Genomic DNA, 16,473 nt, shown 5'->3' on the forward strand with positions numbered 1-16,473 from the left:
CGTCTTGCTGCCGCCGGATGTGATATGTGACACTGCGCCGCCGTCTCAAAAGACCTCCCGCTGACTAATAAGGAAACATGGCGTCATATATTAAGCCTCTCTGAGGCTGTGGAACATCTGAACTGACTGAAGTGATGGAGCTCAGCTTAAGGAGGATGTGAGACGAGACGAGGGAGGAGGAGGAGAGCCACTTAGGGGCTGACAGGCTGGCGACTGTGGCAGCAACAGAAGGCACCTGCACAGAGTCAGGAGACAGCCTGCCTGGGGCCCTGACAGAGACTTATGGGTGCTGTCACGGATCCGGGGCCGTGTCCTCACGGTCACGCTGCGTGACGGAGCCCAGAGAGAAGCTCTATAATCATGCTGTCCATCTTAAAGACATCCACACTTCCTCGAAGCCCAGGAAAAGGTTTTTATTTTTTCGTCCCGTAACCCTCAGTGAAATGAAGGCAAGTTAGGCAAAAAAAAAAAAGGACTTTTGTATCAACAAATTGACATTTCAAAGCTCTGGGTTTTGACAAACCCTTTAGCTGGTGTTTGTCCTCCTTCAGCATTCAGTCAGCCATTCATAAAAAATACAGACTCGCAATACCTTTTATCAGCAACTTTACCAAAGAAGTTGCTATAAAACTTATTATCCTTAATGTTTATAAATCAAAATGCATTTTTTATTATTCTGGATGAATAACCTTCCTTATGTAATGAGATGCTTTCTTGAAACATTATTTTATGTCTTAATCTGAGACACAGATTACTACGACTGAGTATTAGGGCCAAACTAAGACAAAAAAAAATTGGAAATTACGAGAATCAAGTCATAATATAATGAGAATAAAGTCGTAAAATTACGAGAATAAAGTCGTAATGTTGCGAGAATAAAGTCGTAATAGAATAAAGTCGTAAAATTACGAGAATAAAGTCGTAACATTACGAGAATAAAGTCGCAATGTTGCGAGAATAAAGTCGTAATATTATGAGAATATAATTCATGAGAACTCTAACAGGAAGAGCTTCTTCTCCCTGTGTTAAAATGAGGAATATTGAGCATCTTGTGAAGTAATATTATATATATTTATAATATATTACGACTTTATTCTCGTAATATTATGACTTTATTCTTGTAATTTTACGACTTTATTCTCGTAATATTATGACTTTATTCTCGTAATTTTACGATTTTATTCTCGTAATATTATGACTTTATTCTCGTAATTTCCTTTTTTTTGTTTTTTTGTTTGGCCCTAATACTCCGTCGTAGATTACAGATACTTTTAACTATTCAGGATAGTATCTAAAACTTTGCAAATGTAACTCGATGTGTAGAACATCAAATCATTGATGAATTTGTAAATAAATAGGTAAGTAGATGGAAGATAGTTTAACACATTTTAGCCCCAGAAAAGGAAATCCTTAGTTCTTTCCCTACATGAACACTTTTCTGCCTAAAACTAAAATAACAGCGTATAATCCAGGACCCCAGAGAATAAAAGCACTTATAAACGCATCAGATGCTCCAGAGACGTGCACTTCTGGCTCTGAGAGATCTGAGACCCGATGAAGAGCCTGCACAGGCCGTGTTCATGCAGGTCTGGCCATGATTTTACCTGCAGAACTCCTGAACCCAAACACAGAGCAGTCCTAGAAGGTTGCTGTTGTTGCCATTCATGAATGCAGATTTTATGTTGACAGCCTCTAATGATGGGTTTTCATTTATTCCTGTAGACTAAGACTTATCTGCAGACTTTATGGCTGATTTAAAAAGAAGAGAAAATGTGTCTGTGTGGAAACAAGTGTTCTTTCTGCACTAATGTTTTACTATTACGAGGCTACTCGGCCCTAACAAACCCTCCACACAACGCAGCGTGAGAAACACATGGAAAACAGTCTCCAAAATAATAGGTGGCCAGATTATGTAGAATAAAAAATGGATGTTTTACAAACCAGACAACCTCATAACCTGAGACTGAGGAGTGAAATTGCCATGATGCCAAATATTAAAAGCCAAAAAGTTCAAAGGCCCTGCCGCCGTTTGATGAAGAGAACACACAACAACCCCGGCTCATCAATCAAGCATCTGCTTCTGCCCAGTTGTGCGGTCAGAAGGAATCTCCGGCATGTGCTGTTTTTTGTTGTTTTTTTTTTTCTTTTTCCTTTTTTTCTCCGGAGGCAGCCACCTCTTCAGTCTTACTCAACAGCACAATGCTGGCGACTCCCTGAATGATCTAACTGCACTCCTCAGGATGGCTGCGTGAAACCCATGGAGACACTGACACAGTCTGTGGCATTCCCTTTTAATTAATCAGAGCGAGGTGAGATCAAACGGCCCGCCACGCTCCCACGACAGGGTGGAGAAAACCACTGGCGATGGGGAATTTTACTGGTTGTTGGGACGTTGCAACAGAGAGGAAATGTTTATCTGCCCTGATTATGATCATGTTTTTAATTCCAGTTTCTAATAAAGTGGTAAACATGGATAACCAAACACAGCTAGGTCTTGCCCTCTCTCGTTTCAAGTGGACGGCTTTATTAATCCAGATGCAGAGGTGGGTAGAGCAGCCAAAAATTGTACTCAAGTAAAAGTACTGTTACTTCAGAATAATATGACTCAAGTAGAAGTAAAAAGTAGTCATCCAAATAATTACTTGAGTAAAAGTAAAAAAGTACTTGGTGAAAAAACTACTCAAGTACTGAGTAACTGTTGAGTAACGTCTGATTTATTTTTTTAACACGTCCATTCAAACAGACAAAAGTACAAAATAATCATCTTCAGGCAAATGAAATCAATAAAATAAATAAAAAATAAAAAATAGCTAAATTAAATGTAATTAAATTAATCTTAAAGTAAATTCAAGTACTTTAATAAATAATAAAATAATAACAGAATAAAAAAAATTCATTAAGCACAAGTAGCACAAAATTTCAAGCCTTTGTACTTTTCTTTTTTAACCAGGCAGAACTAGAACAAGCCCATGAACTCATAGAAACTCTGTGTGTGTTTGAGTCTGTGTAAATGTGACAAAACATGCAAAAACAAACATTTTTCCCAAAGAATCACCCAGTGATGTCATGAGATTGACGCGTACGCGGATAAAAGGGATAAAAGAAAAGTAACAGCTCAACGTAGCCTAATGTAGCGGAGTAAGAGGAACAGTTTCTTCTTCACAAATCTACTCAAGTAAAAGTAAAAAGTATAGTGATTCAAAACTACTCCTAAAAGTACAACATTTCCCAAAACATACTCAAGTAAATGTAACAGAGTAAATGTAACTCGTTACTACCCACCTCTGTCCAGATGTAAGACTTTAAAAAGCTTGGGACTCTACAGCGGAGTCTGTCAAATTCAACACCTGCTATCGCTCTCTCTCATAAAACACAGTTTGTCTCCCTCCCAGTGGTGATTTAAGGGCATGGTAGACTCAGTCATGTCCCATTAGACTCACACAGCAGGTTTCAACGGCCTGCTGACATCCTAGAAGTCATCTGTGTTTATCAAAGGATCGCCGTTGTCATGGATTCCGGGGACTCGGATGACTTCACAATTATCAACGAGAATAATGGCGAAAACGGACCGAGCGGTTGAAGAGAACTCCAGATCACTTTATCAAAGAGATGTTGGCTTGATGAGGTAAATGCTCTGAGCTGTTGCAGAGCATTTCCACACCGATCGTTAGCTGCTAATGGCTGTCGTTTTGCATTCGGTGTACAACAAAGTAAATTGAAGCAGCCGTCAGAGCTGAGTAGATTCAAACACCTGCTCCAAGTTGCTCAACGGTTTCTTTAAAGGGGACGGATAATGGTGCAAATACATTGTTTGCGCTTGAGAGTATATATTTTGGTGACAAATTTAAGTTTCTTGTTAAATTTTGCTCTCGATGTTTATTATACTTTGTCAAATGCATTTTACGCTGAAGCCTTGCTGAGGCCATGTAACCTTCACCAGGCAGGTATTTTATCAGGGTTGACTTCTAAATGGTGAAAATAGATGTTTCTACTCTTTTAAATCAGTATGTCAATAATAAATAATCGAGAGAACAGTTTTGCTGTTGTGAACTCTCAGCTGTGCACTTTCTCGGGGTGCGTTGGTTTCCTGCCACAGTCCAAAAAACAGGCACATTTTTTGTAATAGTAGTCCATAGGAGTGAGAGTGAGTGTTTACATGTGGCCCTGCAGCGGACTGGCGACTTGTTCAGGGTGTAGTCCCGCATATCACCTGATGACAGCTGGAACCTTTGACCCTAAAGGGGAAGAAGTGGGTAAAAATAATGGATGGATAGTTTGCACAGTTGATGTTTCTTAGCAAATAAAACTCAGTTTTTGAAGTTTTTCTTCATCTCAAAGTCGCATTTATTAATCTATAGATGGTTAGTACTTGTTGTTTGGAATTCATAGGATGTAAAAGGTCAAATCAAAAGTTTATAGACCTATGAAAGACAAATTAACTGAGCAAATGACAGGTAGTTGCCATGTCTACAATTTTCATCAGAATTTAAGAAAATGAATTGGCCTCAAAACTTCAAACTCTATCATGGAAAACTGCCTTTTAAAATTTGAGTTTTCAAAAACCTTTTCATTTTAACAGTGTGTGATACTACGTGATCCTCTTAAAATGAAGTGATCTACATAAGGTTGGAAAGGGACCCAAAATAACCTCAAAGTGTTTGGGCAGTTACACAAAGAGGCTCCTGGGTGGAGGAGGGCAGATTCAGGTGAAAAGAGAGCCCTTCATTAACACCTTTTAAACCTTGGGACATGGTGTTAACTTGTTACAAAACAAGACTCTAATGACGCTTTTCCACTAGTACCTACTCAGCCCGACTCGACTTGCCTCGCCCTGGTTTTGCGTTTCTCCACTAAGGGTCGAGGCAGGTGGAGGCGTGAAGAGTAGATACTTTTTCTGTAACTATTCTGCCGAGGTTCTAAGCGGCTGAGTCGGCTGTATCTGACGTCATCACACTACATGCCACCGATTGGTCGGGGGGCGGGGCCGTCAGACGTTTGAGTCCGGAAATCAGCGAAAGAGCGACTCGCGGCTTCTTCATTTTCGACAAGCAACGGCAGCGCAAAAGTCTGTTTGGTGATCCAACTCTGAGGTGCAGATGTTCATAAACCTGGTGGCTGAGGAGAGAATTAAAAAGGGATCTAGACGGGAAATAAGGAACGACCAGATCCACCAGGAGCTCTGTCACTTCATAGCTGCTCGAAGCTATGACAAACAAAAACAGCGTTGCCGCTTGAAGCTTCTCTCACTCTCATTTTTTAACCTGATATCGAACACAAGCCACAGACCCAGCAGCACATCTATCATCTCCAGGTTCTACATCTTTAGTGTTGTTGTCTTCTTTGCAATCAAATACGTCACAGCAGCTTCGCTCCAACCTCCTACTTCTGATCTGGGTGTCTAAAAAGAAACGAGGGCAAGGCGAGTGGAGTCGCGCTGAGAAGGTACTAGTATAAAAGCGCCATTAATTTCTCCTTTATTGGATATATTATTTACCTGATGCCCAGCAGCTATAACTAAAAGGCAGATATTTATGTAACTATGGAAGTGAGTCTACGATTGATTCTGTTATTCAAAAAAACAAGAGTAGTACTTGTCACTGGGCGCACAGTATTTCCCATCCTACATTAACACCCATGTGATCCTCGGCAAGACTGAGGATGTATGCACCTCTATTTCTCCTATATCAGCAGAGTTATGTGGCCGAGATGTGCACTAAAACTTTGAATGTGAAACCCGTTGACATGTCCACAGGGACGAAAAGAGAGCTTGTGGGACTGCGGCTTTCTCTTCGGTTCAGCTGGCCCGATAGCTAACAGGCTGCCATGAGGTGTTTAATGGTTGTGTGAACTTCCCACAGAGGGATGGCTGCTGGGAACATGGATGAATCCGCCCGACCTCCCTCCGTCCCTCCCTCCCCGCCACTCCACAAACACAGCTCCAGCTCAATGATGGATGAAACAGGCCGGAGCCTTCCACAGCCTTATTTATGGGAGCAGAAGGCACTCTCCACACACAGTGCAGCGATTGCTGTTACATGCTGGGGGGGAAAGGAGGCAAAAAAGGAAGACATCTGACATTGAAATGTACTACACGCTTGTAATATTTCTACTAGAGCTGGGAAGTTCGTAATATGGACAATCCAGAGGTGGAAGCGAGGCAGACCACCAGAACTATCCTGGACGAATCTGCTATCCCAATCATGTTCATCATTGTTCATCACGGGTTTCAAAATCCAGAACCCAGTATGAGCCGACGAATCCCTAGTGCAGAAGCCCGGACTTGGTATCGCTCTCTCTTGTTTGGTTATTAAACCTTGAGTTTCCAGGAAATAAAAAATTCTTGAGATTTTTAAATAACTTCTCCAAGAGTGTCTGGGTTGAGAGAGGCAGCGGCTCAGCTCAACACAAATAATAACATACACATGTAAATATCAGAGCTAAAGGAGCCACAAACTTCACAAAACTTATGAGGGTAATTAGGTTCAACTGAACACGCATATGTGTCGACAATGCAATTATAATTTGCTTCAATTTGAATTTGTGACACTTACAGTAATTCAGGGGATTTTGCAGCTGATTTCATGCTGAATGTGCAACACGTTCAAATTTGCTTTTACCAAATTCATGGTGGGCATCAAGAAGAAATGAAGAATTATCATTTGGAAAGAAGACCGTATCTCCCCGTACTCCCCATACTGCCTGTACTCCCACGTAATGTAAGTCAGTAGAGTAATCGGGAGGAGAGCAAGAGTAGCTTTTACTCTTAAATATGCCAGCTGTGAACTCTTTAGGAGGACAAAGCAGACCAAACCATACCAGGTGCAATAGTGTGTAGATATTTAAAGATTTGCAAAGAAGATTGGTTCATCCATGGCAGAAGATATTTGATGCATGTAAGTATTGAAAAGATTTATTCATGCAAATAACATTGGCATTTTCCAGCGTGGACACAAATATAGTCACAACACATTTTGACCTTAAAGGAAATTTAATATGGATGTGACATGAAATGAATAGGAATGGTCCAAAGACTGATCCCTGAGGAACACCCTTGTTTACACCAGGTCATTTTCAAATAATCGCTTAGACAGTCCTACACTAAACCTGTTTCCTTTAGACGGGCAAAATGCATTGTTTAAAAAACCTTAAATTAACTGAACGACTCAATCAATCATTTATTAGTGTTAAGGCACCCTACTTGGTTGTCTGAAACACTGTTCTTCTGGATCTCTTCTGGATCTTTGCTCCTAATCTTGGACACTACCAGCATGGGACCTGCTGCTGATCCCCACGTTGGCCTTCCTAACACACCAGCCTTTATCTAATCTTTAATATTCAATATATCAACCGACACGTTAAGAGTTATGTTTACCTCAGTGGCGGTGTGGTCCTCGATCATGAATTCATGTGTTAAGATCATGTAACTGTTAAAACTGTTCCATAATTGTTCAACAAGTCATCCGTCGCTTCCCTGACGCCCCGGTCTGACCTCACCCCTCATTGCAAAACATAAATGACCAATTCTAACTCTAATAATTATTTCTGGCATTATCATGATATATTGTTTCATATTATTGTATTAAGTTATGAAATCTCTTGGGATGTTAAACTATAGTATCATATTGTATATAATAGTATGGTGATATAATTTGGTTATATGTTATAATATGTTATTATATGTTATAATATTTTATACAATTATGTTATATTAGGATATTACTATATTATTATGCTATATTTATATGATATCATGCTACACCACTCTATATGATAATTATTTATTTGTTCACTCTCGAATCAATATTCTCAATTTATGTACATATTTTCATCACCTTATTTACACTCAAACACGGCACGCACACACACACACACACACACACACACACACACATACTGATGCTGTCTTTTGTCATCGTTTGCACTGTATGTTAATAAAAAAAACAAAAAAAAAACAAGTCATCCGAGATTATTCAACAATCTTTCGGTCGTAGTTACAGTTTAGCCTGAAATTTTGTTTTTTGGCCACAGATACAGTAGATAGCTTCAAGCCTGTAATAACGGCTTGATGTTTGGGTCCATCCATCCATTATCTATACCCGCTTTATCCTTTGCAGGGTCATGGGAGTCTGCTGGAGCTTATCCCAGCTCATTACAGGCGAAAGGCCGCAGATTTCCTTTCCTGGACGAGTCGTCTTTTTGTGTCTTCAGACATTATTTTATCTTCAATAATTCACACCCATAAGCTTGCAAACATTTCTCAGAGTAATCAGAGATACAATGGATTCTTGAGTCTAAATTCTAGCAGAATTTTACTCAAAAGATATTTAAAGAACAAGTAACTCATGAAGTGGGACATCCATAATCAGTGGTGGACAGTAACGGAGTAAATTTACTTGAGTACTGTACTTAAGTACATATCCAGAGGATTTGTACTTTACTTGAGTATTAGATTTCTTTGGTACTTATTACTCTTACTTGAATACATTTCCATGACAAATATTTTTACTTTTACTCGAGTAAATTTCTAGGAAGGCTGAAAAGTACTCGTTACTTTCAGGTCTGCTCTTTTTTCTTCTTCCCTAAAATCCTATTGGACACAAGCTGTTTTAGTCAAAGGAGGAGACCTATCACAGTGCACGCTCTCCACTGGGATATACGTAAAGCGGAAATACGTCAAGCCTCCTCAAAACGATACCGCCAAAGTAGCCTGCGTTTGCAAAGACAGAGCCGCAACAAGTCAAGACAGAGCCGCAACAAGTCAAGACAGAGCCGCAACAAGTCAAGACAGAGCTGCAACAAGTCAAGACAGAGCCGCAACATTGGCTACGCCTGCGTCAGGAGAAGAAAGACAATCCGCTGAGTTGTCTGAGTCTGATAATGAGCCGGACTCGGAGCAGGGACTTTCACAAAATCCTTGGCCGTATCTTAACTCAATGTTTGAGTTCGACCGAGTAAAAAACGAGGGCACAGAAAAACCACAGACATTTATTTTCAAATGTTTATTGTGTCTGCCGAAGCAGAACTACTTCTCTGCTTTCAACAACTCAACATCGAATTCTCAGAAACAAGAGTTAAAAGATCCTTAAATTAAGAAAAAATATAGTAATTTACTGACGTGGAAAATAAGAAATGTACTCTTACTCTTACTCTTACTTATACTTAAAGTAAATTTAAAAGCATTTACTTTTGGATACTTAAGTACCTTTAAAAGCAAGTACTTTTCTACTCTTACTCGAGTAATATTTTGACTGAGCTACTTTTACTTGTAACGGAGTAAATTTATACCAGTAGTATTTGTACTCTTACTCAAGTACTGAGGTCGAGTACTCTGTCCACCTCTGTCCATAATCTGGTGACCGGGAACATGGTTTTTACATCATCCATTCATTCATCCATCCATCCATCCATCCATCCATCCATCCATCCATCCATCCATCCATCCATCCATCCATCCATCCATCCATCCATCCATCCATCCATCCATCCATCCATCCATCCATCCATCCATCCATCCATCCATCCATCCATCCATCCATCCATCCATCCATCCATCCATCCACACTTCCTCCTGTTCAGGGTCTCTGGGGTCTGCTGGATCCTATCCCAACTGTCTTCAGATGAACGCTGGGTACCACTGAGTCCATTTTACATATTATTACTGACACTTTATGAACTGCTTCATCACTTGGTCAGATCAAATAGAAAATAACAAAAAACATTTGAAATGGGTATTGAAATAGTCCCGGCTAGGCTCTGATGGACCTCGACTGCATCGAAACAGCACAAGGCTGTCTTCTTTTCAGGAACTCTCTTCTGCACAAGTGGCTCTTTACCTCTGGAATGACTTTGACACATAAGCAGCATTTGTTTTTAACATTGTGGGATAAATGATTACAAAGCACTCAAAGTTAATCAGACAACTATGACAGGAATTGTATGCTGTTTCTTCTAGTCCTATTTCAGCGCTTCAGTGAGTGTTTCATCAGAGTCCAGACTGACAGAATTTGAAGCCACACACAGAACACATCATTCATACTGCAGTCGTTAGAAGAAAAATACCGTTTCTGTTCTTGGTGATTAACTGTTGACTCAACAGCAACCGGGTTTTAATTAATGGGCATTGGCCCCTTTCATTGGCTGAGTGCTGTTCCCCAGGAAAGTGCTGCAAGATATGATCAATCACATCATAAAAATCTCATCTCCATTGATGTTGCCATATTTAAGGGAGGCGTAAGGCCTCACTGTCATATATCATTTGGAACTGGGAAGAGTTATTCAAATTCATTAGATAAACAGAGCTCAATTTCTGTTGGCACAGGGGTGCACATACATACAAGTTTCCCTCCAAAGAAAGAAATATGCTAATGCTTTTTCCTGTGCTGATTTTTGGCATTTGACGAACCAAGGACAGCAGTCTGAGATGGTTTTGCGAAGGATTTAATTGTCTATGTCCTTCTAGGTCGAGTGTCAACAAAGGAGCCCAGAGTCATCTGCTGCTTGAATTAACTCGGCCTGTCTATTTCTCTTCTGTGGAGGTAGAAAACACATCGTTTGCTGTGTTTTCCTTCCTGCCGGGTCAGATGTGCTGACAAAGGGAGCGACCTCAACACGCTGCGATAACGACATGAAACAAACCAAAGCCTCTTCAGGCAACAGTAGAGTTCAGGCATGTGGATTTCACCACGAAAACATGAAACGGACAGAAAAACAAACAAGAAAGAAAGTGCAAATTCGCCCTTTGGTACTCTGTTGGAGTGAAAGTGGGACATCACTCCGAATGTCATCGACTCAGTGGGAAATATACGGCCGTCCCGAGGAAAAATTCTTTTTGTAGAATGATGTCCCTTGATTTTTATGATCACAGTGAGATTTTGAAGACGATGCAAAAATTTGGTGGAAAATTTAAGCAAACATGCAGACATGGTAGACTGTGAGTCATGAAAAGACGCTTTCTCATCACACTCTCTTCTGAATAATTATTCTTAGCTGTCATAACAGTAATAATCCTGCCCACGCCCCAGTATTGCACTACACTGCTCTTATAAAGCACATTTGTCTGGCAGGACTTTTTCCATGGAAGATGTTGAACAGTCGGGGTCTCTGGAGGACAGAAAGAGATTAAATACCTAGTTTCAAGTTAGCAGCCAAGGTGAATTAAAGTGTAAGAACATTTGGCAACAGCGAGTCTTTTCATGTCTATATATTCACGAAACTGAAAATAAAAGGTGTTTTGGTGTCAGATTTCTGTACACCTCAAACAGCTCAGTCCTGCAGGGCCATCGTAAAAGGCAGGGAGGCGGGTTGGCAGGGAGGCGGGCGATGAGCAGTGGTGGACAGTAACGGAGTAAATTTACTTGAGTACTGTACTTAAGTACATATCCAGAGGATTTGTACTTTACTTGAGTATTAGATTTCTTTGGTACTTATTACTCTTACTTGAATACATTTCCAAGACAAATATTTTTACTTTTACTCGAGTACATTTCTAGGAAGGCTGAAAAGTACTTGTTACTTTCAGGTCTGCTCTTTTTTTTTCTTCCCTAAAATCCTATTGGGCACAAGCTGTTTTTGTCAAAGGAGGAGACCTATCACAGTGCACGCTCTCCACTGGGATGTACGTAAAGCGGAAATACGTCAAGCCTCCTCAAAACGATACCGCCAAAGTAGCCTGCGTTTGTCAAGACAGAGCCGCAACAAGTCAAGACAGAGCTGCAACAATGGCTACGCCTGCGTCAGGAGAAGAAAGACAATCCGCTGAGTCGTCTGAGTCTGATAATGAGCCGGACTCGGAGCAGGGACTTTCACAAAATCCTTGGCCGTATCTTAACTCAATGTTTGAGTTCCACCGAGCAAAAAACGAGAGCACAGACAAACCACAGACATTTATTTTCAAATGTTTATTGTGTCTGCCGAAGCAGAACTACCTCTCTGCTTTCAACAACTCAACATCAAATTCTCAGAAACAAGAGTTAAAAGATCCTTAAATTAATTTAGAAAAAATATAGTAATTTACTGATGTGGAAAATAAGAAATTTACTCTTACTCTTACTCTTACTTTTACTTAAAGTAAATTTAAAAGCATTTACTTTTGGATACTTAAGTACCTTTAAAAGCAAGTACTTTTCTACTCTTACTCGAGTAATATTTTGACTGAGCTACTTTTCCTTGTAACGGAGTAAATTTTGACCAGTAGTATTTGTACTCTTACTCAAGTACTGGGGTCGAGTACTCTGTCCACCTCTGGCGATGAGGCCTGATGCAGTGGCAGGAAAAAGTCACAGGCCCTTATAATGTCTCGTGTCTTTGTTGAATGCCACCTTTGGGGTAGTTGTAGGACATCTGGTGGGGATGGTTCTCATTCTACACCACGGTCCGCTGTGCCCGTGTTGCCATACATGGTGCTCAGTCGTCTTCCAAAACAATCGTCGCCGTTGATTCCCCATCGCTGAGATCATCATAATCCTCAAAAGCCTTGAGGATTGAGTCGAGCCTTTGAAGATTCCCAAACCATTCAACTTTTTGTTTCATCAGTGCACAAAATATTTCCCAGCAGTGTTGCAAGATTGCCAACGTGCCCTTTGGCTTACGTCAGGGTGCAGCAGCATTTCTTTTGCAGAGCAGTTGCATCTTCTGTGCTCTTCTGCTCATAGACTGTCTAAGAAGAACTGGACAAACTCTGTGGCGTCACCCAAGGGTTTTCTGAAGACCGCTTTTGAAGCTTCTTATTCCTCATGCTGCGCAGCGCCGTGTTGGAAATCAAGGCAAAGAAAAATCATAATAACACACCTAATGGAATACTGTAATCCAAGTCTGTATAAACCCACTTAGAAATATTTTGGTCATTTTAAAATACTAAGTTATTTATCAGGATAAAAACGTATTATTATATCATTATTCAACATTTAATCATACTACTACTCCGACAGGTTGTTAAAGGAAAAATGTAAAAAAAAATTTGCTCTCATATTAAAAGAGACATTTTTCTGAAATATTTTTATGTCCTTGCAATAATTTTTTGTGCATATTTTATACATTGGTGACACAAAATGAACGTGATAAAAACAAAGTCATATGTATACAGGGTAAACCAAAGAGAAATGTATCAAAAAAACCATAATTAATGTTAATTTTTTCAATTAAAGGTTTGTAACGAATAACTTTACTCTTTTGGTGCTAGTACGTACGGGTCGGGGTGCCCGGCTGGTCTTAGACACAAGTAGGGGGGGCTCCATGGAAAAAAGGTTGGGAACCACTGATCTAAGGGATCTGTACGGTATGTATTCAGTGAGCATGTCAACCATGTAGGAGGGAGCTAAGACATTCATAGATTTAAAAACAATAAGTATTTTAAAATCTACTCTTTGTTTAACAGGGAGCCAGTGAAGAGAGGATAAAACAGGAGTGATGTGTTCATAACTCTTTGTTTTGGTTTTATGGAAATCAGGCCTGGAAGCCGGATATTTTAGCTTGGCATAGCTCGTGGTAGCTTATAATGCGCACTAATGTTATCTTACATTACAGTAATTATGATCAAATGTGTCCCTGTGGCTTTGTCACAGTTGGGTATCAGCTTAGGTTCAGGCAAAGTTAGTCAATCCAAAAGGATGTCCCACCTGGAGAAGCTGAGATTCATCAGACTGCAAAGCTGCAACTGTTCAGACGCGAGTGTTTTAGTGATGAAACATAAAACTTTTCCTCACTGTTAACAAAAAGTGAAATGAAAGAACCAGCTATTACACGTTAAAGACATAATTTACAGTAGCACCTAATTACTTGCATGCTGGATCTCCCATGGTACCCTTGCTTATCGAGTGCCGTGCACGGGCGTCCTCGTGCAGCGCTAGCCCCAGGATAGCGCTAGCTGCCAGTGGACACACTGAACATGGGGTGAACCGCTATCCACTCTCCATCTCAATCTCAAATGGTTCTGGCTCCTTCCATCCCATCTGGAAGTCCATAAAACCACTTTCTTCCTCCTGACTGAAACGAGTGCTGCACTTTTCTTTTTTGTCGTTGGTTACAGATGCCAGCGAAGTCTCTTAACCTGCACAAAACGCTCCGTTTGGTCAGAAAAACACACGGTTCACAGAGATGAACTACGTAACTAACTTAATCACCGCTTTAAAAACTCAGAGAGCAGACATGCTGCAAAACAGGCCACTAAAACTTGTCGGAGCACCGTCCGTAATGCCTTCTTTTTCTTATAAATTCCAGCTTTCATGAGTGATAAAATAAATCAGTTGACAACTTTTCAAAAACTTTTTTTACCTCCATTTTTGCTAAACAACACAACTTTCAAGTTGCACCGTCTGAAGAAGTATGACTTTACAGAAACAAGGGATTTGACTGATTCTCCTGGAATCAGGTTTCACACACATAAAGGACTAATGAAGACTGTTTTATTTCCCTCTCAACCACATAAAAACAATGTACTTTGAATGACCTTTTTTCTGCAACCTCAGCCATGATTGGGACACTGAATCACACACAAAGTTCCAGAGGCTCTTTGACATCTGATAAGGGCTGGAGCATTGAATTGGTCCCGATCTTAAACTCCCCTAAGCCGGGGAGATTGCGGCGATATGCGCCTTATTCTCTCCTGAGTTGTGCACCCACGGCCCCGTGGGTAGGAAGTAATTTCCACTGCACTTGCATTGATTGCGCCGAGCCGGTCCAAAGGGGTCAGGATAAAGTAAAAAGAAACTGACGTCTCAATAATCAGCAACAGGCCTGAAGACTAAAACAGCCTTAAAACTGGACTGTAGCCCTTTGCAAGTATGTTTGTGTGTTAGAGAAATAAATAACGTCAGGTTTATTTTATTTGTTTATTTGTTTATTAGGATCCCCATTAGCTACTACCTAAGTAGCAGCTATTCTTCCTGGGGTCCATACACATAAAAAGAAAATACAATACATAATATACAATATACAATACACGATATACAAAGGTTTTACTGAGCAGTATAGAAAATTAAATACATGATTGCAATTTATTCTATAAAAAATGATTATAAATAATTAATGTAATGCATTCTACAGTATTAAATTACAAAGAACACATGATCATAATCCACTCCACAAAATCAAATACAACAAAACAAAAATAACCCTCCAGTCATGTAGTAAATGACAACAAGTGTTTCTTTATAGCATATTTAAATGACAATTTACTTTGTACTATATTAATGTGGGGTGGTAACCTGTTCCAATAAGTTATTGATCGATACATAGCTGTTTTTTTGAGGAGGTTCGTTTTTGGAGCAGGGAGTGTCAGATGCCCAAGGCTGGCAATTCTGGTGTTATGATTATGTCTGTCACTTGACTTTAATAACTGTTTGAAAAAGTACTCCGGTGCTTGATTTGAAATAATGTTTCCGGCAAACATTCTGGCCCCCAACTCAAAAAAAAAAGAAAAATCGTTTTTATAGATGTGAGACAACTGAGTTGTTTGAAGTTTTTTAAATGTGGCCTCTAAGAAGCAGCATTATGAGATGTTGTCATTAGTGTGAAGGATCCAACTGCCTTCCCTGAAAAGCTCCTCGGAAGAGGGACTGCGACACACAAGCAAGCGAGGACGGCACCAGCCTGTCTGTGGAAGTAGCCATAACCCCTGAGGGGGAGCAAGAGCTCCGGTTTGTTGATCTGGCGCTGCGTGTACACCACTGTTTACTTCCCAATCCGCACTGCTTTCTCTTCGTTCTTTCTTCTTCTTGGCTGGAGTACGTGGTACTTTAAAACCCAGGCCGAGGTAGACACAATACCTTCCTCAAGGGAGTTTTTATTCTAGCCACAAACTAAAAAGAGGGGGCTGGCTAAACGCTGCACAGCTCAGCATGCTGGGTTGTGTAAATAATGTCACATGAATTAATTTCATTCCGACAGGCTACGACGTTGACTGTAAAGGAAGGGAGGGGCCGGGGAGGGACTGATCACCCGTCACAGTCTGGTAGCCGTGCCACATTAATACAATCAGTATCGCTGCGGTTAGCGATGATGACATCGACAAAAGCAGTTTGATACGTCCTAAAGAGCCAGAATGCAGCGGGAGGTTTTGGTTAGAGGCTGACTACTGCCTGTCATAAATCTGCTTCTCATGGGCTGCGTAATCCTGGCCGTGCCATGTCTACCGCCCAAAGAAATACTGGGCTCCCGTTTTAAAATAATCCGCAGCACATTTAATTGTTTCTGCACGCTCTTAAAGGAGGCGAACTGTATCGTAAAATAGCTGCGAACGTCCTGCTACGACGGCCAACGCTGCACGCTGGTCAGAGACAGATGGAGACGTGGTAACGAGAGCATTTAATGCTATTAATTCAGAATTTATTAGTTTTTGAATCACTCACCAGACAAGACATATTATTTTTCCAATTGTCATATGTATAAACACATAAATAAAATAAAAAAACAAACTTTGTAGCCTCACTTGTACCTGGTTCTGATAGTGTCAGGTAATATTGGTGTGTTGGGGGGGGC

The sequence above is a fragment of the Cololabis saira genome, chromosome 19 (assembly GCF_033807715.1).
Source record: "Cololabis saira isolate AMF1-May2022 chromosome 19, fColSai1.1, whole genome shotgun sequence".
NCBI lineage: Eukaryota > Metazoa > Chordata > Actinopteri > Beloniformes > Belonidae > Cololabis > Cololabis saira.